Source organism: Rissa tridactyla, chromosome 4, assembly GCF_028500815.1.
Source record: "Rissa tridactyla isolate bRisTri1 chromosome 4, bRisTri1.patW.cur.20221130, whole genome shotgun sequence".
Classification (NCBI taxonomy): domain Eukaryota; kingdom Metazoa; phylum Chordata; class Aves; order Charadriiformes; family Laridae; genus Rissa; species Rissa tridactyla.
The window spans coordinates 36,043,533-36,066,387 of NC_071469.1; the positions used below are offsets into that span (position 1 = coordinate 36,043,533).

Below are 22,855 nucleotides of genomic sequence, written 5' to 3' on the forward strand. Positions count from 1 at the left end.
CCACGCGTATAAGACAGTGGCTTGGAATTGTTTTCCTCCTGAAACATCAGCCAAAGACGTGGAGCTCTGATATAGCTATCTCTTGATGGCTGGCTGCGCAGTGGCGTGGAAGAGAACCGTTAAGGGAAAATAGATTGTGCCAAAGCTGCTTGTCATGTTCTCCTTTTATCTTGACTTAAGAAGGTTGTCATGCTGTTGTTGCAGGGCTCTGATAGGAAAGGGAAGTGTTACAAGTCTGAACTCTGCAGACAGGAGTGACGTGTAATACAAATGTGCAGTTCAGTTAAGCATTGAGAAATGGTGATATATGGGCTCCGATCCTGAATTTCCCAGCCCCACTTCCTGAAACTGTGTATAGCTGAGCCCAGTAAAGTAAATAATCATTGATTTGAAATGAAAGAGACTTTCACTTGCTTAACCAGCATGCTTTAGACTTCTGCAGTATTCTTTTCACTGCTCAGCATCTTGCTGTAGCCATTTTGAGTCCTTTAAGGACTTCACAGAAGGCAGCTGAGAATTCTCGCAGTATTTTTTTTTTTCTCCCTTCAAAGTCAACTAAGCATTTGGTAACTTGCAAAGACACATATGATTCAACAGGTTTGAATTTTATTGTTTAGTGGGTTTTGATTGAATAGCTTGTAGTGCTTGTCTGTAAGGAAGAGTTAGTGTGTCTGTGACGGGTTAGTCTGTAACAGCGATACTGAGAAGTATCCAATTAGTCCTATTTTCTTTGATACTGGCTAATAATGAGTACTTGGAGAGTGAAGATAGGGAAAGGGCAAACACAAGTCAATATACTCACTAATATATTTTCTAGCTCCTTCCTAAATCTTAGACTTACTGAACCTGATACTGGATCTTTATACTTAATTTTTTTTGAGGATCCTTTTTTGCAAGCTTGTCTAGTCAATGTCTAAGCTCATTTAGGTTTTCTAGTGTTTTATGACAATAGTTACATGGTATAGTTTTGCATTGCATGTGTTTGCCTTTTTACTTAACTTAAATTAATGCCTTGTAATTCCTGTGAGAAATTGTGAGGAAAAACACAGTTGTTATTCCCTATTCATCATCTTTGTGCCGTTCATGAAGTTAGGACTTAAATTATGCTCCTCCCCTGCCTTCACCCTTCACAGTGTCTCTTTTTATAGATTGAAAAAATGTTTTTATTGTTTCATTGCAGAATTCCCCTGCACAATCTTTGTTGTTGTTATGTTACTCTGCTGCTTCTAGGTTTACTTTATCTTGTACAAGATGGAAGTACACCTACAATACAGTACTACTGAATGCATACATGGATATCTTAATTAAGTTGTAAATATCTTAAGTAAAATATATTTAAATCAAATTAATAATATGGAATACATAAGCATGTACTGTGTTACAATAAACAACATGTAATTAGGAAAATGGTGTTACTCTTGTGAATTGGAACTTAACCTTGTTGTAATAATGACCTATTTAATTTAAGATAAAGTTTCTGTCAGATGATGGTTATTTAATCTTTTCTCCATTTTGTATTTCTCTTCCCTTTTTCCTACCAGATAGTATTATATTTCGCTGAAATGGTCAGTGGTTCCTTTTAAAATTGATGATAGCACAGTCTTTACAAACCTTTTGTTTCACTTATTTGGTTTAGTATTTCTGCTTTTGCTTCTAAACTTGAACTTTTTGAGTGGAGTTATAGTGATTCATTGCTTTGGTACTAATAATAGAATCATAGAATCATTTAGGTTGGAAAAGACCCTTGGGATCATCAAGTCCAACCATCATCTCCACTCTACAAAGTTCTCCCTTACACCGTATCCCTTAACACCACATCTAAATGAGTCTTAAACACATTCAGGGATGGTGACTCCACCACCTCCCTGGGCAGCCTATTCCAGTGTCTGACCACTCTTTCTGTGAAGAATTTTTTCCTAATGTCCAGCCTAAACCTACCCTGCTGCAGCTTAAAGCCATTCCCTCTTGTTCTATCACTAATTACCTGTGAGAAGAGACCAGCACCAGCCTCTCTACAGTGTCCTTTCAAGTAGTTGTAGAGAGCGATGAGGTCTCCCCTCAGCCTCCTCTTCCTCAAACTAAACAGTCCCAGCTCCTTCAATCGCTCCTCATAAGATTTATTCTCCAGGCCCTTCACCGGCTTCGTTGCCCTCCTCTGCACTCGCTCCAGCACCTCAATATCTCTCTGGTATTGAGGTGCCCAGAACTGGACACAATACTCAAGGTCTGGCCTCACCAGTGCTGAGTACAGGGGGACAATCACCTCCCTGCTTCTGCTGGTCACACTATTTCTAATACAAGCCAGGATGCCATTGGCCCTCTTGGCCACCTGGGCACACTGCTGGCTCATCTTCAGCTGCTTGTCAGTTAGAACCTCCAGGTCCTTTTCTGCCAGGCAGCTCTCCAGCCACACTTCCCCAAGCCTGTAGCGATGCATGGGGTTGTTGTGGCCCAAGTGCAGGACCCGGCACTTGCCCAGAAAAGATCCAGATGGATAGTTAGTGTCCAAGCTAGAAAAATCACTCTTGAGTCTGTAAAACTTTCTCTGCGTGAGAAAAAACTATTATATAAGAATGTTAGTTAAGACAAATGTTGGGATTTTTTTTATGTAGGTGAGAGTGGTCTTAATAAAGTTGCAAAGAGAAAAGAAAGCTGTGATTGAGGTTCAACGGTCTTTAACCATGCATGGGGCAAGTGCAAATAATAAATCTTAAAATCTGTATGTTCAGAAAGAACTTAAATGAACGTTATACTGAGAATATAGAAGATGATGTGTTTCAAGAAGATAGAAGATGCATTTTGCTTAATTCTTGGCATAATTTCAAGGGGTTGGGGTAAGGGGAGAACAATCTAAAATCTGTTTATTAGAAATAACTATTCTGTCTGTGCCTTTCATATGATGTAGCTGTTCTCTGAAAGAAGTCCTTGTTCAACTCTCTTAAGTGGCATTTAGGCATTAAAAAACTCTAGAAGTAGATTCTTACGGAAAATGTTTTCTGCTTGTAGTGCTTACATTTATTTATTAAGTGTCCTGTTACAGTGTTCTTCAGGATTTTTTTTTTTTTTTTTTTTTTTTAAATGTGGGGATTCTTAGTAAATATAGGAAACTACCAGCTGGAACCACTAGTGATAGTGAAGTTGCTTCTCTTCCTACTTTGGCAGAACTTTGTTGTTGTCCTCTTATTAAATCTGTAAAATATCTGATCTTAAGTCCTCAGTATGAACCATCATCAAAGGATTTGTATTGATTTGCATCAGCCGATGAGTGGATGTAAAGGCCATGTGCTTAAATTGAGGTTGGATTGGGACTTATGCCCCCTTGACAGCCGATTGACCAACTGGGCAGACTGCAGAATATACAGCAGTCTGTGGAGAAGGACTTCCTGTCTTTTTGTCTTCCATAAGTGTTAAAGTTCTCAGTAAAATAGGATGTCTTTTGGTGAGTCGCTTTTGCTTTTAATAGATGGATAGCGATACACTAAAAGCTTATAATTTCACATGGCTTTAGTTCTTTAAAGTAAATCTGAGTTAAGACTGCCATATTGGTTTTGTGGAATTATAAAAGCTTTATTCACTAAAATGAACGCTTTTGAGGGGTCATTTTGGTAATGTAAATCATTTTAAGTCACTGGACAAAGCTGTTGAAGCTTGAGTTTAGTGACAAAACCTGGTACTTTTTAAGGAGGATTGTTTTCTTTAGAAAGTTTTGACTCTCACTTTCTTGGACAGTTCTCATCATACAACTTCTGAATGTTATATAAAAAATGCGGCTATGTCTGTCATTGATCTATATGCGTACCACTTTCTTAATGCTTTTAAACTAATAAGTCATATCTGTAAATGATGATCTGAATTTTATGACTTAGGTACTTGGTTCATATTGATATCACTTGGCAAATGGCAACATCAGAGGATTCTATGCAGTAACTTTTTTGTCTTACGTAAACTTAAAATCCATATCATTAATTGATTTACCAGGAAATCTTTCCTAATCTGCAGTGGAAATACGTAGTGTTAGTAATAGGAGGTGAAGGAAGTAGTGACAATTCACTTTATGATGCTGTCTGTTGGAAAGGCTATTTTTAGACTGGAAGAGTCTAAAAAAACTGGGAGAGAGAATAATTAACTTTATACATTTGTATACTTTATACATTTGTATACTTGCAAGTACGTCTCAAATATAGAGATTCACAACAAAGCAGCACAAAATGTGGTTTCTTAATTTATGTAGCATAAGCAGAAATACTTCAGGGAATATTTTAGTGAGGTACTTTGATGTGATGTAACCTTTGATCAGTGTTCAGAATTTACTTTCTGAATTGCCAAAGCTGAATACAAGTGCATGTGTTTAAGTGATACTGATTTGCTTCATGAATGCATCACTTGGGACACAGTCCCACTCTTGTCGTTTGTCTACAGCTATTAATAATTTAACAAATGCAACTGCATTTTTATTATAATTTTTATAAAAATAATTTTATATTGGGCTTTTTATTTTAAAAGGGCAAACTGTTGTCTTTTGAGGAGAACATGGTTAATTATTGGTTTCTCTAGCTTCTACTATAAGGGTTTAATAAGTTTAAGACTTTTAGCAAGCTTTGAAAGAATTTTATTTCACATAGGGTAAAGGCTTAAGGAAGTCGAGAAAGCTACGGAGTTCTTACCACCACTCCGGTAGTTCGTTTTTAAGGCCATTCTGTTCTCATCTTAAATAACAAATTTCAATGTAGTTTCAAGCCCTTGAGAAACATATTGATACATTTAACCCAAGCAATTTACGGTAAAGGACAGCAGATATATTTTCTTCTTTGCTGCACCATTTAACTGGTTTTATCAAAGAGTATTTATGGATGACTCTAACAGGGTAATTACAGGATAGCCTTCATAGATTAGGGAGCAGATAAGGCAGCACTCACAGTGATTTTTGGCTCTGAACTATGCAGTGGGAAGAAGCTATTAACAGCAAATTTACAGCCAATGAGGCTTAGAATAATAGAATATATTAATACTGTGTATTAGAAAACAGGAAAATCATGCAAATGCTCTACTATACATACAATATCAGATTAGACATGGGAGCTTTCCGTTCAGGATGGAAATTGTCTGATTTGGGGTATGTAAAGTAGAGATTAAGAAAGAAAGTCCAAAAAGTCATAACCAAGCCAAAATATTTGAAAAGGCAAATAAAAATACAAAAATGTGTTTAACTTACACAGTAATACATTTCATACAAGAAAAATAGGAATTGTTTAATTATATGTTGAAATTCTAGTTGTTAGTCCTGGTGTTTGGAGATTCTTCTGTTTCTTGGTATGAATTTAAATTTGAATGGGGAGGAGTGGAGGAATGGATAATTTGGTAGAAATTTTGTGGGTTTTTTTCTTTTACTTAATCCCCTCACTTTAAAGTGCTTGCAGTTTTTACAGAGTAGTCAGCACACTAAAAATAGCTGGGACATAAACGTTAAGAATAGAGAATTTGAAGAGAAGAAAATGCTGACACTAAGAGGACAATTAAGTTGCATAATAGAATTATTTCTGAGTAATAGGTACATACACACATTTCTGTGTATCTTTAGAGTCCATTCAGGCTTTCACTATAAGCTTGTGTAAACATTACCTAAATTGAAATTTGCAAATCAAATTTCATTTGCAAATCTGTTTGGTGGTAAGCCCTTAGACACTATGTGTGGCATTATATAATTGGTCTGATTTTAAGTGTTAGGCCCTGAGCCTTCAATAATTAAGTAATACTAAAGTAGAATAAAGGTGAGGGTAAAAAATACATATTGTATAAAATGGACATCAAAAGACAGAAGATCTGTAGCTCACTGTTTTCCATTACAACAGTAAACTGATGTATTGATGCTTGTAGTGGAATTTAAAAATCCTCAAGTAAATCTAAGATCACTCAGTTATCCTATGGGAATGTAGTCATGTATAGAAGTGTAGCACAGCCTTTGCTGCTCTGCCTGTCTGTCCTTGCAGGCTGATAAGGGAATTTGGATTGGAGAGGTGGACTGCAAGATGAGGGAAAGAGCTGGGAGATGATGGTTCGGAGTCCAGCTGGCCAGCTGCCAGCAGCACGGTGCACAGGCTGGTACTGGAGCTGATCCTAGTTCGTGTCCTTCTCTATGACCAGAACAATAGGATGTGCTGTGCTTCCCTCAGGTTTGCAGGTGATGCCAAATTTGGAGGGGAGCAGTTGATAGATAGTAGTAGTCAAAACTTTTAATAAGCCAACACTAGATGGGAGCATGGGATGACAAGAACTTCGTGACGATCAACCAAGACAAATGTGAAGTCTGCACCTGGGCTGGAATAACCCAGTGCTCGGGCTGGGGGCTGGCTGGTTGAGTTGGGACTGGCCTCTTGGGAAAGAGACTGGAGAGCGGTGAGTGGACCACCATTGCAGCAGTGAAGATGAACTGCTTGTTGAGCTCCATTAGTAGGAGCGTAGCCTGCAGATACGCAGAAGTGACTATTCTCTGCTGGGCATATGGCACTGCATCTGGAAATCTGGCTTCAGCCTCCTCCTTTAATACCTGTACTGTTAAACTTCAGAGTCTAGCACAAGTCAGCTAAGATATTTAGGTAGCCGTAGCATGTGACAGGAGGAGAGACTGAGGAAACTGGTTTTGTTTAGAAAAGATCAAAAGAGAAGACAAGGCCGGGGGGAAACTGATTGCAGCCTTGCACTCCCTAAATGTTTCAGGGTTGTAGAGAAGGTAAAACTAGATTCTTCTTAGATGTGTACAGTAGAAAACTAGGAGGTAAAGGTGACAAGTCACAATCAGGGAAATCCCAATTTTTTAAAAGGGGGGGGAAAAAAGAACAAAAAAAAATTAAAATCACTATGGGAAAGTGAAGTTACGCACTTAGTTTTGCTATGTTTTGCCATTAAGCAAAGTCACTGAATGATAATGTTTGCCCTGCTTTGAGTAGGGGGTTTGATGAGGTGACCTTGAGAGGTCTGTTCCAGTTCTGTGACAGAATTGTATAAATGAACAGGCGTCAGTGGAGGAACTCCAGCATGTTTAAACAAATTAATTCCGGCCTGTCATGAAATCACAAATGTTTTGGGAATCTGAGTGGTGTGTACAACAGGAGCTTCTTTAAAGCTTCATAATGGAATTAAAAGAAGCAAAAAAAATATGTTTCTGGAGGAAGAGGAAACTATTAAATGTAGCCTAAATCTCTTTATGAACATGCTGGGTGCTTCACAAGGCTGTCACTGGTATCAGTGGATTATTTTTTTTCCCTATAGATGAGTTTGGAAATATCTATTACTCCTGAATTAACTTTGCTTTTAATGACACATACGTTACAAAGAACTAGGATGCTGGTAAATGCAAGGCGTTTAGTGAGAGAGGGAGGCTTCTATCAAGATAAAACTAAACTGATTTTATCCTTGCTCCTGATAAGTATTGCCAAAAGTAATCGCTGCTCAGTCAGAAGTTTGTTGATTATCCTACCCAAAATTTAGCAGTGAAGTGTGGCGAGATTGTAACAATATCATGCTGTGAGGGAAATTGCATTTGATTTTAACCTTCCCAGATTAAACTCCCTCATGAGGAAATTCCACTGTAAAGGCTTATTTATTAAAGTTGATGATGGCTGTTATGTATTCGTTCTGTAACTATTGGTTGGACATGGTTTTATTTGTCATGTTTCTGCAACTTGGTGTAGAATGGGTGGACCTCATGTGCTTTGCTTTAGGTTGTGTTGCAACAGATGTATGAAAGTGAACACAAATTACCCGTTTTCTCATGACTTCTGCCGCAAGTATGCTAATCCTTCTTGCTAGACACAAGAAGTACAAGACACAAGTAGACACTGTAGACACAAGAAGTAAGTAGCCTCATTTGGGGACTCCCATTTTAAAGAAAGCAGCATAATTATTTTCTTTTTTTTTTTTTTTTTAAATTCTTCTAGTGTCTGACTGAAAGAAACCCAAGCATGTTTCCAGGGAGTTTCTTGTAAAACATGTAGCGTGGTATAGGTTATCCACCTTGTTACCTCCAATGCACTGCAAAGGGCTGAAAAAATTGGTCATGAGACAATAAAAGTCACAAGACAAGAAAGTTGCACCATCAGATTTTGGTTTGCAGGTTGTGCGTCTTTATTTAGAGGTGGTTGAGTTTAGAGAACACAACTTCCAGTATATACTTCTAGAAAACCTGCTGGAATTTGGTGTGGTTTTCATATTTTAACAGTCTTCCCATGTACTAAATTTGCCTGATCATGTGCTGGTCTGCACCTCATTTCTTACTACGGAGAAGCAATAAATCAGTCAGAAGAATTAAGTACAGGGAGATGTAATGAGCAGTCCATCCATTTTAAAATAAATGCCTCTCATTGCATTGTGCAATGAATACATAGTGACAACAGGAGGAACAAATTGCAAGGTGTTACAGTGGTTCTTGTAGTATAAGTTCTCTTTATGTTCAGACACTGTTTTTGCATAACGAGGCATTTGGTGAAATGCGGGTTGTTGGGGGGTTTTGCAGCATTTCTTCATACCCAGATTTCTCCTGGTTTGGGGAATTTTTTGTCCTCCAAACACTACCGTGGTTTAAGGCATTTTTGCCCTATTTTAGCGTTGTATTTTTCCTCTGCTGATATGTCAGTGTTTGTGGAAATAACTCCCTTTTAATTTGACTGCAGTAGTACTAATGTCCTCTGTATAACCGCCCACCAAGACAGCAGGTAGCTCCGCTGCATTATATTTCTCATACCAACAGTCACAGCATGACTGTAAGCTAAGGGGGCACACCTGCTGGCACAAGCTCAAACTATTGAGTGTCCTAGTTGTATAACTTCTGCTAGATAGTGAAACTATTTTATATATTTAAGAGCCTTGATTTCTGTGATATATACTTTCTTCATGTTTCATGCCTGTTCTTTTTCTTTGTGTTTCATTTCTCCTTTCAAGATCTTTGAAACTGTTGCATCTGTCTGCTTCAAAGTTCTTTAGTTTTAACCTTTGAAGGTAGAGGAAATGAAGATCTGAAGAACATATTTATTTTTTTTTCCTTCCACCTGGTTTTAATTTGGCTTAGATATAAATGTGTTACTCATACACGCAATGTGCAAATGAAAGTAACTGGTTTTCCCCTCTCAAAGACTGATACTAGTGTACTGTGTCCAGGAATGCTATGGATATTGCGTTAAAGAAAATACTCTTTCCTCTGTGTGTGAGTTACCTTTACTTTATTCTTTGTGTACTGTCAATTCATTTATACCTTCACTGGCTCTTACTGGTAGGAAATTGATCCAGTTCAGTCATGCAAAACACATGCTTCCAGCCAAATAATTCAGTTATTTACTTGAGCAGATAAAATCCTATTGTTCAGATGGTTTAAAAACAAAGCAAGCAGCAGTGCTTTCAGCAGACATAGTTTTATTTCTGGTTTGGTGGGGGGGGGGTTGTGGTGGTGGTTTTTTTTTGTTGTTGTTTTGTTTTGCAAAGCACAGATGCGCAGGCTAGATTTGTGGGTAATTTGTATGCAATAGTTTTTGTGCATTTTATATTTTTCTGAGGAAGAGGTTCTGTCTCTTTCTGGTTTTCCATGAAGTGTGCCACAGCAGACCAAGCTTAGATGAGATAGTGTTCAAACCCTAATCTGCTGGTCTGTTACAAACCAGGCATTAATATGCATTCCCTGTCCATGCAGCTTAACTGAGAGAACCTGAGTCATTAGCTCAGTTGGCTCTGTGTAGGGATGATTAATAACCCTTCAAAAGGTCAACTCAGTTCATAAAACATGTGTTGATGTCTTCTTTTGCAGCTCTTGAGGTGTACACTTCACTAATTATCCCCTGATTCCATCATTCAACCTCTAAAAACCCAAGGTCTTGTATTTTAGTCTATATATTGGAAGTGTTGAACATAGTGGTTAATTTCGTGCCCTGTGAAGGAGGAGAAGGACTTTTGTGTTGCATCTTATTGGAGAAGGGAGTGAGTCACTGTTTTTAATCTTCCAGAAAAAATGACATATCAGTAGAATCTGCTATACAGTATCAAAATTGTCTCAGGCAGTTGGAAGAAGTATATGCTATAGCACTTGAGTGCTATACTACTGAATGCCTCCTATTTATCTTAAATCAAATGGTGATCACTAATGTACAGTGTAAAAATAATTTTGAAAGTTCTGACTTCATTTTTTTTAATGAGTTCTTTGCATTTCTGTTTCACTTCTTTACTGTATCAATGAGACTTGCTTTTGGGGATCCATATATTTTAATGATCTACTTCTCTTTGGGGTTTTTTGTTTGTTTTGGGGGGGGCATTGTGACTTGATGATAATTGGTACTTGGTAGAGGGAAACTGGAATGTATCTCTATGGTAACTATTGTTCGCATTTACAGATGATGGACAAAATTAGTGCAATCTATACAGACTTGTTAAATAACACTTCAGTATGCACCTGGGACCCAAAATGAAACTTTAAAACATTTCCAAACTGAAATCTCATTTCTCTTTTGGCTTCACTTTACATTTCAGCTCTGACTTTAGGTCTAGCCTCTTAATGTATCACTTCGTATGTCAAAAATTATTTCATGGCCTTTTTTAGGTCTGTCAGTTTTCCTTCTCTCTTCTGTATCTATTTAGGTAGGATCACAATGTTTAGAAGGCTTTAGTGAGTGTCTGTTAACCTGAAAAGTACTTCCATTACAGGCCAGGCTGAAGAAGAGAAAATAATTGTGGGTTGTAGTTTGATTAGGGTTTTCTTGTTTGGACCTTTTTTGTTTGTGGTTTTTTATTTGTTTGGGGTTTTTTGCTGTTGATTTTTTGGTTTGGTCATTTGGGTTTTTGGTTGGTTTTTTTGTGGTGATTTTGTTTTTAGACAAGGTACAGTGTTTTAGACAAAGTACATAGTGATAGTAGTATATAAAATAAAAAAAAAAGCATAAGAGACTTTTTGTCTGTTTAGGTGGTTGTAGTGCTTTTGCCAGTGGGCTATTTCCTGTGTTGTATTTTTCTTTGGAAACAGTTGTCTCTTCAGGCAGGTCAAACATAGGCACATCCCAACTGAGCTATTGGCAAACTGTTAATCCGCTGAGGACCAAACAGTGAATCCTGTTGGATGTAGAATGTAAAAATATTGCTGTGAAACTTACTCGCATTACATGTTTTTTAACAATCCTGTTTGATAAAAATGTAAAGGAAATTATGATCTTATTGTTTAATAAAATCATTGCTAGTAATCATTGCAATTACTGGAAACAGTTTTTTTTCATTTGTAACTAATAATGTGTTTCGGATGCTAATGAGTTTCTCTCTGTTTTGGGGGGGGTTGGTGTGCAAGGTGAACAGTTGCTTTTGCTTGGATTTATGAAATGTAATGAAAAGGATATTGTCCCTCATAATAGTGCTGTACAATGTGTACAGTACAGTAGAAAAATAAGGTTGGTGAACAGACGGTCAGCTGCAAAGACCTCTTGTTATCAGGATCTATAACGTGCAAAGAAATAAGGTTGAGTTGCTCATTTTTTGTGCTCTAAAATAAATTCATGAGGAAAGCTAATTTGTAACACTGTCAGTATAGATTTTTTTTTTTTTAGTTATTTTCAGAGGAAAAATTTTCACAAAGGAAAGCTACTATGAGCAGTGAAATGTTACTGCAAATTAAAAATTAATGCTACATTAGCATAGTAAGTCATTAAAAGGTTTTTAAGACACTGTTTTCTATTTAAGATGTGTAAGAGTTATTTCTAGATTCTTGTTTTTTGAGACATTTCTGTGTCTGTAGAGTATCTATTTTTCTCACTAAGCATGAGTCATCAATTGTATCTTAAACCTGTTTCCATGTTCTTCTTTTTGAAATTTCATGTGTTAAGTAATAACCAGGGGCACATTCAGGTTAGGTTTTCATAGCTTCACAGCTAAGAGATTAATTCTGGAGCCAAATTTCATTTGAGTTATGAATAAGAAGCATAGTCTTCCATATTACTGGGAAGCAAATGTGGGGCCTATAAGAACTACCTGGAGTATATTCCTGTAAGAAGTATGCCTATGAAATAGCAGTAATTTTTTTTTTCCCCACAAAAATCACTCTCCCTTAAAGGGTGTCACGATTTTTTTGGATTACTATTTTGGAGCATGCAGCCAGGGAGACAGGGAGAGGGGAACTGAATTAGGCTTTTTTTTTTCCTGTTTTTGTGGTCTAAAGAGGAAGGGAACCAAAATATATTTATTGCTTTAAATGGTCTACCATGTTTTTCCTTCATGTTTATTTTGCCATATTTTTTAGAATTGTAACCAATTGTTCAATGTTTGTCACTCTCATTCTTCTGGTGTTGGCTGTAGCTGTTTGTTTGCTCTTCGTTTATTGTGGTAGGGCCTTTTGATGTATCAGTCTGCAAGTAAGCATTAGTATAGTAAAAGTACCAAACTACGCAGATACTTTAGTTTCTAGACACTTTAATTACCTGAGACTTGTTCATGAAGTGAAACAAGCTTAGTGGGTAGCTGCAATACCTCAACAGTTGGAAGAAAAAAAGGCAGTTTGAGAAATACCATCATTGTAAAAAATTTAAAATGGATCAGAGGAATAAAGCATAGTGGAAAAGGATGGAGGGTAAATGAGTTGTGGGTAAAATGAGGATAAATGACCTGTGTCAGGTCCCAGTTCATCAAGACACTTTCTGTAAACTTTTTAAGTTAGCCTCATTAGGGTATCAATTTCACTTGGTTTTCAATCACTATTCACATGGTTAAAGATTTCAGATTTTTATAGTCACGTATTACCTTCTGTGTCTTGGTCTCAAAGTGCTTTGCAAACCAAAGAGGACTTAACTACTGAACTCAGTGTGCACGAGCAAACGCTGAAAGCCCTTGGTTGTGGATGGACAGAGAAAACTGACTTCCAGAGGCACAATGGGCATTGGAAGTGTAACAAGGATGCTGTCTGCTGACCTGTCCATAAAACACCATGCAGGATTCATTCTGTCCCATGGAGGTTTCTAGTCATACCTCTGAGCTGCCTTGATAGTGTCTAATATATAAATCAGTGAAGATTGGTGCCTAAAGTTAATTTGTTCCATTCACATTTTTTAAAGCAGTTAAAAATTGGGAGTGGTGGCGGCTGGGGGAGGGGTAAGATTGCATTTCAAAAGTCTGTTCATTCATACGTACACACACATACATATGAAAAAAAAAATTACTCTCTGGACTACTACTGAGTACATAGGATAGAGATGGGACCTGCTGATATGTAACTATCCTTTGTGTTTGTGTAAGATACACGTAATATGAGCATTCTGCCAGATATAATAATAGTAGTACTAGTAGTCTTATTTTTATGAACATAAAAGGTCAAAGTATTCCAAATATACATACTTTATAGATTTTTATTTTTTCCCTGCTTCTGCATCTCAGGCTAAGTGCTGCATGAAATGTATATGTTGCTTGATGTATTTCATTTTCATTGTCTGCAGAAAATAATTCAGACAGCAAAATAAATTCTGCATGTAAAAATGTCCCTTCACAGTAATTATTGCATTTACAGCAATAAGATGCAGGAAAGGCTGGATATCTGGCTTCTGATGAATAAATGTATTGTGGGTTATATACTGTGGCTAGAGTCCTTCATAGGTTGAGATACTGGTTTTTGTTGGTTTTGAATGGACAGGATTTAAATAACTGGCTTCAGTTAAAATAATGTATGGTGATAACTTGGAATTGCAGCCGTTGGCCCACTTTTTTTTGTGCTTGGCCTTGCCTTTAGTCACCCCCTGTACTTCCGTACAGGTGTGTTCCTGGGGTTTTTGTTGGTTTGGTTTGGGTGTGTGTTTGTTTTTTAATTTCTTCATAATCTGAAGTGGTCAAAGTCTACCATCCTTTTTTAGTTGCTTATATTGAGACTTGTATGTTATCACTCAAACATGTGAATGTGAAGGGTTTTGTACAATTGTGTCCATCTGAAAGTTTGAGTTACAAGAATATTGAAAAATTTGCCCACTGCGGTTCTGATTTGTGCCAATGTACAGCAAAAGCTAGGGATTTTGTATTGAACAGATGTAATAGAGTCCTTTCTTGCATCTGCTGTGTGCAAAGTATTTTCTTTAGTAGTAGGCTTGTCTTCTATATTTTAGGGCACTGATTCAGTGCAAAATCAAGAAAGGAGCACAGTTTTACAAGTCATGTCTTTAGAAGCTCCAGTAAGCACTCTACCCTGTTACAACAGGGTCCTCTTGCACTGTAGGATCGTAAAAGTCATCTAAAACAAAGAATGAACAAAAGTTCATTCAGTTTGTTCCAGAAACTGAAGCCTGTCAAGTTATCTAAGCAAACTTATAAATGGAGAACTACTTCTTAATACCGTAGTTTTTGTGTGAGTTACTGAGTAACGAATTGGAACTTTAATTTTCCAGATCCTCTTCCTGCCCCTCAGGACACTTGCTGTGAAGTTCAAATGTTGTTTTCAGGCTGGTGAGGTAATTCCTAGTGTACTCTCTGCATGCGGATGCACATCTGTTAACTTGTACGGGAATTATGCCAAATTCCACTTAAGAGTTGAAGTACTTCTGTGGTATTGACTTTAAGTGGTTCTCCGTAGTTGCAGGTGCTGAAGTGACCAGAATGTGATAAAAGGAATATCTTAAGCCACCCACACAAGTATTCACTGTGGTCTGTATCTTAAGCCTTGGTTTCTAAACTACGTTGAAGTGGGATTTTCTGAAGTGTGCGTAAATGCTCACAAGGCTATTTAAAGTAACCTGTTCAGTAAAGTCTGTGTGGGATGCTGCCTTCCTTCTAAGGAAAAGAGAGCTAAGAAGTTTGAAGCTGTAGATGATCCAGACTAATACAGAAAGGCACATGCTATAGTGGGCTGAAATTCTCAGGCACCAAATAGGTATTCCAGTTAAGAAGTGAGGCTCTACCATCACAGGACAAGGTGAAATACTAATGTGAAATGCTCTAGGCCAGGTTCAGCAGAAGCTCTGCACTGGTTGAGAGGTCCCTGATGAAGACTTTGGTCCCTGGGTTGTGAGGAAGTCACCCCTTTTACCTCGGACCTGCCTGGAATACCTTTATCTCCCTTTTCAGCAACAGTGCCTTGGTAGGTCTGTCAGAGTACCATCCTGTCCTCTCGATAGGTTTTAACTTAAGATGTATATACAACTCAAATTTGTGATGTGTGACTAGAAATATCTCGAGTTTTCAAATGTAGCTGACTATCCGTATGCAGGAAAAAGGATGAAAGTTGGCTGCTTCGCAATATGGAATAGTAAAAGGCAATTCCAACAAAACCTGGAAGTTCAGTCATCATTCTGGAAGTGAGTATGTGTTTAATAAAATTCCTTTCCAAATATTTGCGGTTAAGCAGAAGCTTTGTCTTTGTCTATAAAATGAAGTCTGCCATTCTTTCCACAGTTAACTGCATCTGTCTATATAACTGTGCCAATATGAAAAGCAGTTGCTTTGGTATCAATACCATAAACTCTATTGCTCTAGTATATGAAGGATAATTTAAGCAAACTATTAATTTATAAATGTAATATCTCTATCTTTCTAGCTTTAAAAATTTGATAGGCATGAAAAATCAGTCTGTCAAGAAACTGTAAGGACTATAATGTATATGGTATGATGGGGACTAAAAGTGTTTGAAATAGGCATAAAATCTATTTTGAAGTACGTGTATTTACATGGTTCTGTAAAAAGTAAATATAATGGAAAACTAGGTGCAAAACTGAAAGGCAAGACACTCTGCCTATAAGCAGACTGTGTTATTAATGCACTGGGTGGTATGTTTGAAAACATACAGGCTCTCACTTGAGGCTTATAGCACTTTATGTGCCTTTCACATGAAAAAACAAATAATTTTTCATTGCAACCCAAAGCAATTTTTTTTTTTTATTTGAATGCACCAGAAAACAATTTTGTCTACTCTTTCATCTTGGGAGGATACCACATACCTTAATCTGAATGTCCAGGGTAATTGATTTTTTTAGTATTTGATTTTGGTTTACTGTTCAGCAGATGAAGATAACTTGTATGTAGAACCAACAAATATCACTTAAACAAAACTATATTTTGAACAATGTATGAATAAAACTAAATTGAGATACATATTTCATGCACTTTTATCTGGAAAGCAATGAGAGTGAGACTGGCAACTTTTTATGGACAGTAATGCAGTAGATGCTGATTTAAGCAGAAAGGTGATGCAAATTTTTTGTTATTTGAACTGTTGGGAAGTGCTCTGGGGAAAAACTGTGTGTTTAAGCTTATGAGTACTTTGCCTCTTGTGTCTGAAAGCTTCATTTTTCTTCATGTTTTCTAATTTGATGTCAAAACATTATGCTGTGCCTAAAGAAACAGAAGGAATTAATTTTTGGTTAAATTGCTGTGTATTAGGGCCACTGACATCCCCTTGTCTTATTTGGCAAGTGGAGAAGGAGGGAACTGCAGGTTCTCCCTGCTTTCAGCTCCTTAGGTATATCGCCGATGGTGAGAAAGCATTGTCAATGGAAGGAAAGAGGAAATATGGACAAAAGTAGGAAATGCAGTTCTGAGAAGTCAAGCCTCAATTTATCAGACGTTTCGACACCCAGCAAGCCTTGACCAGCAAGTGGGAATTCAAACCTGCCCCAGTTTTAGCTGCTTTTTTTTATTTTCAGTGACGCTAGCTGTCTTCTACTACAAACTTACCTTTTTTTTTTTTTTCTTTTTTCTGTACTTAAAATTAATCCTAGAGGTGGCAATGTAAGTCTGGGTTGTTGTTATCACTGTCTTCTCAGAGCATCTCTTTGTGTTGTAGGTGGTTGAGGTCTAAGAACCATAGCAGGTATGAAGTTTGAGGGACATAGCAGTTGGAAACCACAGTGGGAAGGCTCAAAGTTCTAGAATTAATTTACACTCCACATTAAATCAGTTTTTAGTTGAAACTGCCCTGAGAAAACATGAAATAATACAAGCTTTGGTGTTCAGACTCAAGGTTGGAGTTGCTAGAGACAGCAAAGCTCACAACTATCATGTGAAGCAGACTAGAAATAGTTTTCCTCAAATCCACATGGTATACTAAGACAGCTTCATGTATCTGGTCTGTAGTCTTTAATACCTAAATAAGACAGATATACCCGTTCGTTCCATTTTACTTAACCCTCAGCTTCATTTTTCTGATTGTTAGAAAGTTGCTTTGGAAAATTCTGGAAGTTGGTTGCCAGGACTGTACTGTGCTTATAGGACCGTGTGGCCTGAGCAGTAGTAGTTCAAACTGCCTTGATGCATTGTGGAACAGCAATAATACAAGTTTCTACTATCATATAAGGGTTGAGGGATGTGTTATTTAGTGTCCTTTCCCCTGCCTAGTCCCCATTTCCTCACTCTGGGAAGAGAACAGGAGAGTAAGATTTTTGAAATGGGGGGAAACAATTGTAAGGTTGGTTTTGTGACAGAAAGAAAAGCTCCTCATGCTGGAGGAACAGAGATAAATCTTATTTTCTTGACTTTTGCTTTGGAATTATGTAGGTAAGAGTAGCAAATGAGGGTTAGTCCTTGTTGATGTTGTCTTTTCTTTGAGCCTTTATGACATTTGCAAGAAAAAAATCTGTCTTGGGCTTGCTCAGACTTCTGAGGCGTTTCCACAAGTTACTTATGCTTTGTATTCGGAATACAAAACCTCAAACATGTGGCAGAATTGAGTAGCAATTGGACAAAGAAAAAAAAACAGTCGCCTTTTTTTTTTCAATGGACAGAAACCGCAGATCATCAGCCTAACTGGTAGCCATAGCTTACTAGGATTGTGTACGTGACTGTCAGAATTTTAGTCAACGAGCTCTTTGCAAGTTTAAGAAATATTTGTTTCCTTGGTGGCTGGGAGCGAAGGCACTTGCAGAATGAGAATTAGATGTAATTGCAGAAACAGAAGTCTGGAGGGAGAAGGCAGCTTTTCAATATGTAGCTCTGGAGAACTGGAAAGCATAGAGGAGGAATTATCTCTGTCACAGTCTGTTCATAACCTACTTTTTTTTCCTTAAGAACTGGCTTGAAAAAAGGTGCATCTCTACCGCAAATACTAATATATAATTTTATCCCTTTTATAATAAAATCTATATCAGATATTAAATAATATTTTTAATTAAAATGTGCTGCTGATTTTAAATTTGCTCTTTTTATTCTGACTGAATCAAAAGCGATTTTAGGAAACTCCTGGCTGTTTTCAGACTTAGTCTCACTGTGAAAAGAAGAGTTTTGCTTTAGGGCAACTTTTCTACAAGAAGGTAGGAATGATTAAATTCTAGATACAGTGACCATGAAATCATACCACACTTCCATGGTATTGAATTTAACATTTTCTTCATCAAAGAGATCTTTAGACTGTCTTGGATGCATTCTAAAGATATTTTCCATCATTAATTACCGACGGACAGCTAGACGAACTTTGCATCTTTGGTTATTTGTGAGCTGAGGGATGAGTATCCACTGTACGGGATTTGGCATCTAACACTGATTTAACATTAAATTGATGAATAGTTTTGGATTGAACTACACAGATAGCCAGTGCCTTCAGCAGACTTCTGCAGGCCTGCTCAGGAACGAGTCTCAGTCTGTTACTTTCACAAATTAAATAATTTCATAGATGAAGTAATTTTTTTGAGTGATCTCACCTCATTTGTACTATTTTTTTTTTTTTCTCAAGAGCTAGTGACACAACAGCGATAAAAGTTAAGGCTGCTTAATTTATTAATCTGTGAAGTGCCCAGATAAAAAAAAAAAAAAACACAACTTGTTATAACGTGAACAGTTGCAGCAGTCACTGCCTGCTTTGAAGACTTTGTACTTTTTAATTTCTCTCTTCAGTAGTTATTTCAGTCATTCAGCACTTTAGAAATGCACTGCAATATGACTATAAATTTTGTGAGGCAATCAAGCCATTTGTCATAAGATTCCTAATTACCTAGAGTTTGAGTTATTAAATACGCAGACCCAAATTTAAAGAACGCCCAAAGCAAACACTGATATCCAGAGTCAAATCTTCAAGGACAGACACCACCTTTCCAATATGCATTTCAAGTCTGATAAAATAAATGAAAGTTCATCGTGCAGTGGTTCAGAGTGTTCAGTCTGTTTCTCAAGGCCACGTGTTTTGGGGTAGGTATTTTTCATTATTTTATCGTTTACATTCAAGTAAAGGTACTTTAAATGACTGAAAAAATAAAGAAAATGTGTCTGGACTGCAGAGGAGATGAAGTTGGACTGTGAGTTTAGTCTCCCTTAGCTTCCTGTGTGAAGAGCTGTATTGATTTGCTGCTTAAGATGCTAGACATACACATGGTACTGGATTCTAGCTGAGGTCTGGAATTCAAATACATATGTTCCCGTGTGTTCCCAATGATGAGAACAGTGACTTTGCAGACTCAGTCACAGCATTCTCTAAAGCTAATTCTGCTCTGACTATTTCTGCCTTGTATTCCCTGATCTGCTTTGGAAACAGTGTGTTTCACTTAAATGCATGCCTCTCAAACTTTAACAACCTCTTTGAAACTTAATACTGTAACTTATTTTTATTTATGATGCAAAATGGTTAATAATGTCTTCAATCCCAGAAGAAATACCACTGTTTCTGACTTGGTATCTTTTGGTTATATGTTAATCTAGTGTAAAAAAAAACAAAAAAACAAAAACAAAAACAAAAAAAAACAGACAAAAAAACCCCCCACAGACTCCATGTCTTACATCATAAATTGCTGTACGTGACTCCTCATACATTCTCTTTTACTTTAGCAGTAACTGTATGTTCCTTTAAAAAACAAATTAAATAAAAATTTAAAGTTTTCATTCGCATCTGATGACACACAGAAATACCATATGGACCTACCATCTATTGATGGGTTTCAAAGAAATGTGCTTTGTCCACGCTAACTATAGCTTCATATTTTGAAGGCATAATGTTAAGTTCTGTTACAAAAAATACCAAACAACCAAGCAAAGCAAAACCAAAAAAACCTGACCTAAAATTGGAGCATAACTTAAGTATCATCTTTTAATTTATTAAGGTAGATAATGATTGTGGAAGATTTTCATGAACTCATCTGAATGACTTGTCAGAGAGGCAGTGTGGCTAGGAGCATGTAATTGCTTCCAATTTTTCTCAGATTTAAGACTTTTTAACATGTTTGCAAGGTAACACCCACTCAGTGGCTTGTGTGGAAGTGCTCTAGTTTGCAAAGCAACATAATGAGCAGCTAGTAAGGATGGCTTTCCCAGCTGCCAAAGGGTTTCGCAGAGTTGTAATGACTGCCATACTACTGTCAAGCTGTCACGGACTACATGAAGTTTTTAAAGCATGTTTGGTGGGTTCGTGGGTAGCTGGGTTTTTTTTGAATGTTCTAGAAATGCTAGCTTTTTCCTAAAATACCAAGACACAAAAGGTGAAATGCAACTAGATCTATTTGGCTGTGTGCAGTAATTATGAGTGTGAGACCTAAAGGGAGAACTGCCATTTTTCCAAGAGAATCGCATCCGCAAACTTGAGACTGAATTTCTACTGAAGATGACTGAGATACCCAAGACCCTTATAAGCTCTTCTGTAGAAGAAGAGCCCTCTCAGCCTCTCCTAGACTTACTGTGTGGTGGATGATATAGAAACAGTCATCTAATCAAGATGTTTTTATAGTTGATCACTCACAGACGTTATCAAGAGTTTATGAAGTTTATGCACTTAATGCGGTTGTCGTTTGCCGAAGGACAGAGCACTAACGGCTCCAGCTGAAGACAAAGCTGCTGTTCATTGATTATTAAAAATGGTACGCAGAGAAGTTTGGAGAATTAGATTTTTTGGACAAGTCAAATCAGGCAAACAATTTCTGGAAATGTTGAGATGAGACATTTAGTGTTTAACTATCTTATCTATAAAATTTTATATTTTCACCTTGAAATGACCCCTGTTTTTAAGACCGCTAGAGCATATGTCATGTAGAAGTCTCCAGAGCAGTGAGAAGTTTACGGTATTAAAGTTTAAGGCAGTACATCTCATAATTGATTATCCATGAGATTCTGAGGGGGGCGAAAAATAGCATTTGATCACATAATTGTTCTGTCTTGTGCTTCCTGGTTTTGAACACTTTGTTTTGCAGTGCTACTAGCATTAATTCTATATGTGGCTTATGTATAGTATACACAATGTTCTGTTTCTAATACATGGCTCATTCAGCAGTAGATTATTGCCTGTTTTGTGTGGAAAGGGAAAATATATATATATATATATATATATATATATAAAAAAAACTTGAGCCACTGTTAGATAGCCTTCTATTAGTACTGCTTTGTAGAAAAAATGTGAAACTCGTTCCAGTGAGGTGCTACAGAGTCAGCCAAAGTCATCATGGGTTGGCAAAAAAGACATGAGTAAATATTAGAAAGGGTGAATTCAGGGAAGGTAGGGACATAAGTTTGTGGTCTGCTTGTGTCACTTTTGAATTTGTTTCCCATTCAATGGTGTGGGGTAAAAACAGAGCCTTTATATACTGTATGAGTACAGATAGGATGCCTGTCACCTCTGCTTTATTTATATTGTTAGGCTTGCGTACATAGGCCATTGAACAATCAATGAATCCTTAATATTAATCTCACTTCTTAGTAACATCTAGTCTTTGCATTTCAGTAGTTGTTCTGATCTAATTTTGCTGCTACCTTTCTGATACCAAATTGATTTTTCTCATGTCCTGTACCATTTGATGCGATTCTGAATTGCGTACTGCACCAATACACGTCTGACAATCAGTTTATTACATCCTTATTAATAGTCTGGTCAATATATTGAGTCCAATTATGCTTTCTATTCCAAAGTAACTTCTTTAAAACAACTATCTGACATGTGGAATGTTAGTATCTAATTTTTTTGTTTGTTTTCTACCTACTAAAATTTTCTTGGAAATTTATCTTCTGTTTATCAAATTAAGTTCTCATCAGGGTGCTTAGACTTTCACATGCAGAGACGCAGACACACACTGAACTGAAAATGTGTAAATCTGAGATATTGAAAAGAACTTCCCATATTAATGTGAATTTGCTAATCTATTCCAAAGTACTGTAATCTGTGCATTGGTAAATTTTCATCCTAAGAAACAATATTAACTTTTTAATTTTACAGAATGATGAAGTATTACATCAGTGTTTATGTACTGTATAATTGTGCCCCTGCATGCAGAAGTGTATGCAGCACGCATCTTCAGAGTGGGAAGATGGTTTTCCTGATTATTTGGGTAAAGGAGCACAAAAATAAGCAATCTTACTATTCTATTCTTGATTATTTTAAAAGCCTTTTTTTAACTGCCAGCTTTTCCAAAAATTATCTTTTTGGAGGACCATAAGGATAAAAGGATTTTTGGAAATAAAGAGTCTAAGGAGAAAAATAAATGACACACTAGCTTTTGTCAGTTGTGTGCAGTACAATGATTCTGCAGATTATTTCTTCACAGAAAGTGAAAATGTGCTTGGACGTGATTTAACATACAGCAACAGATAAATAACATGTAAATAAAATACAGGGTATGACTATAGAAAGTGCCTAAAACTGCTTATAAAAATTTCATGGAAGTTAAAAGTTACACTGATTTAAAAAAATGTGCTTGTTTAGAGAAAAAGTCTTAATACAGGAAGATAATTTTCCTGCTGTTGAAAAGTTAGCTCTAATGAACCCTTTGAAAACTAGATGCAGAGTTAAGGATAATAATTGGAGTGGTTTATGTTTATTTTTTTTTCCCCAAAAGCAGAGCTGTCTTGCATGACTGACTTTGTGGTTTTTAACATATATTTTCTTTATAACAAGTAAGATTATTCTTATTTATGGTCTTTGTGGTACCTATTATTTTTGGGAAGGTCGAGCAATCTTTAGTTCCTTAAT

The 22,855-nt window shown here is 36.8% G+C and overlaps 1 protein-coding gene across 3 annotated transcripts in view; it reads left to right on the top strand.

Moving 5' to 3' along the window:
- Positions 1–22,855, top strand: part of STXBP6 (syntaxin binding protein 6) — a 124,992-nt gene that overhangs the window by 65,667 nt on the left and 36,470 nt on the right. The window lies entirely within an intron of this gene.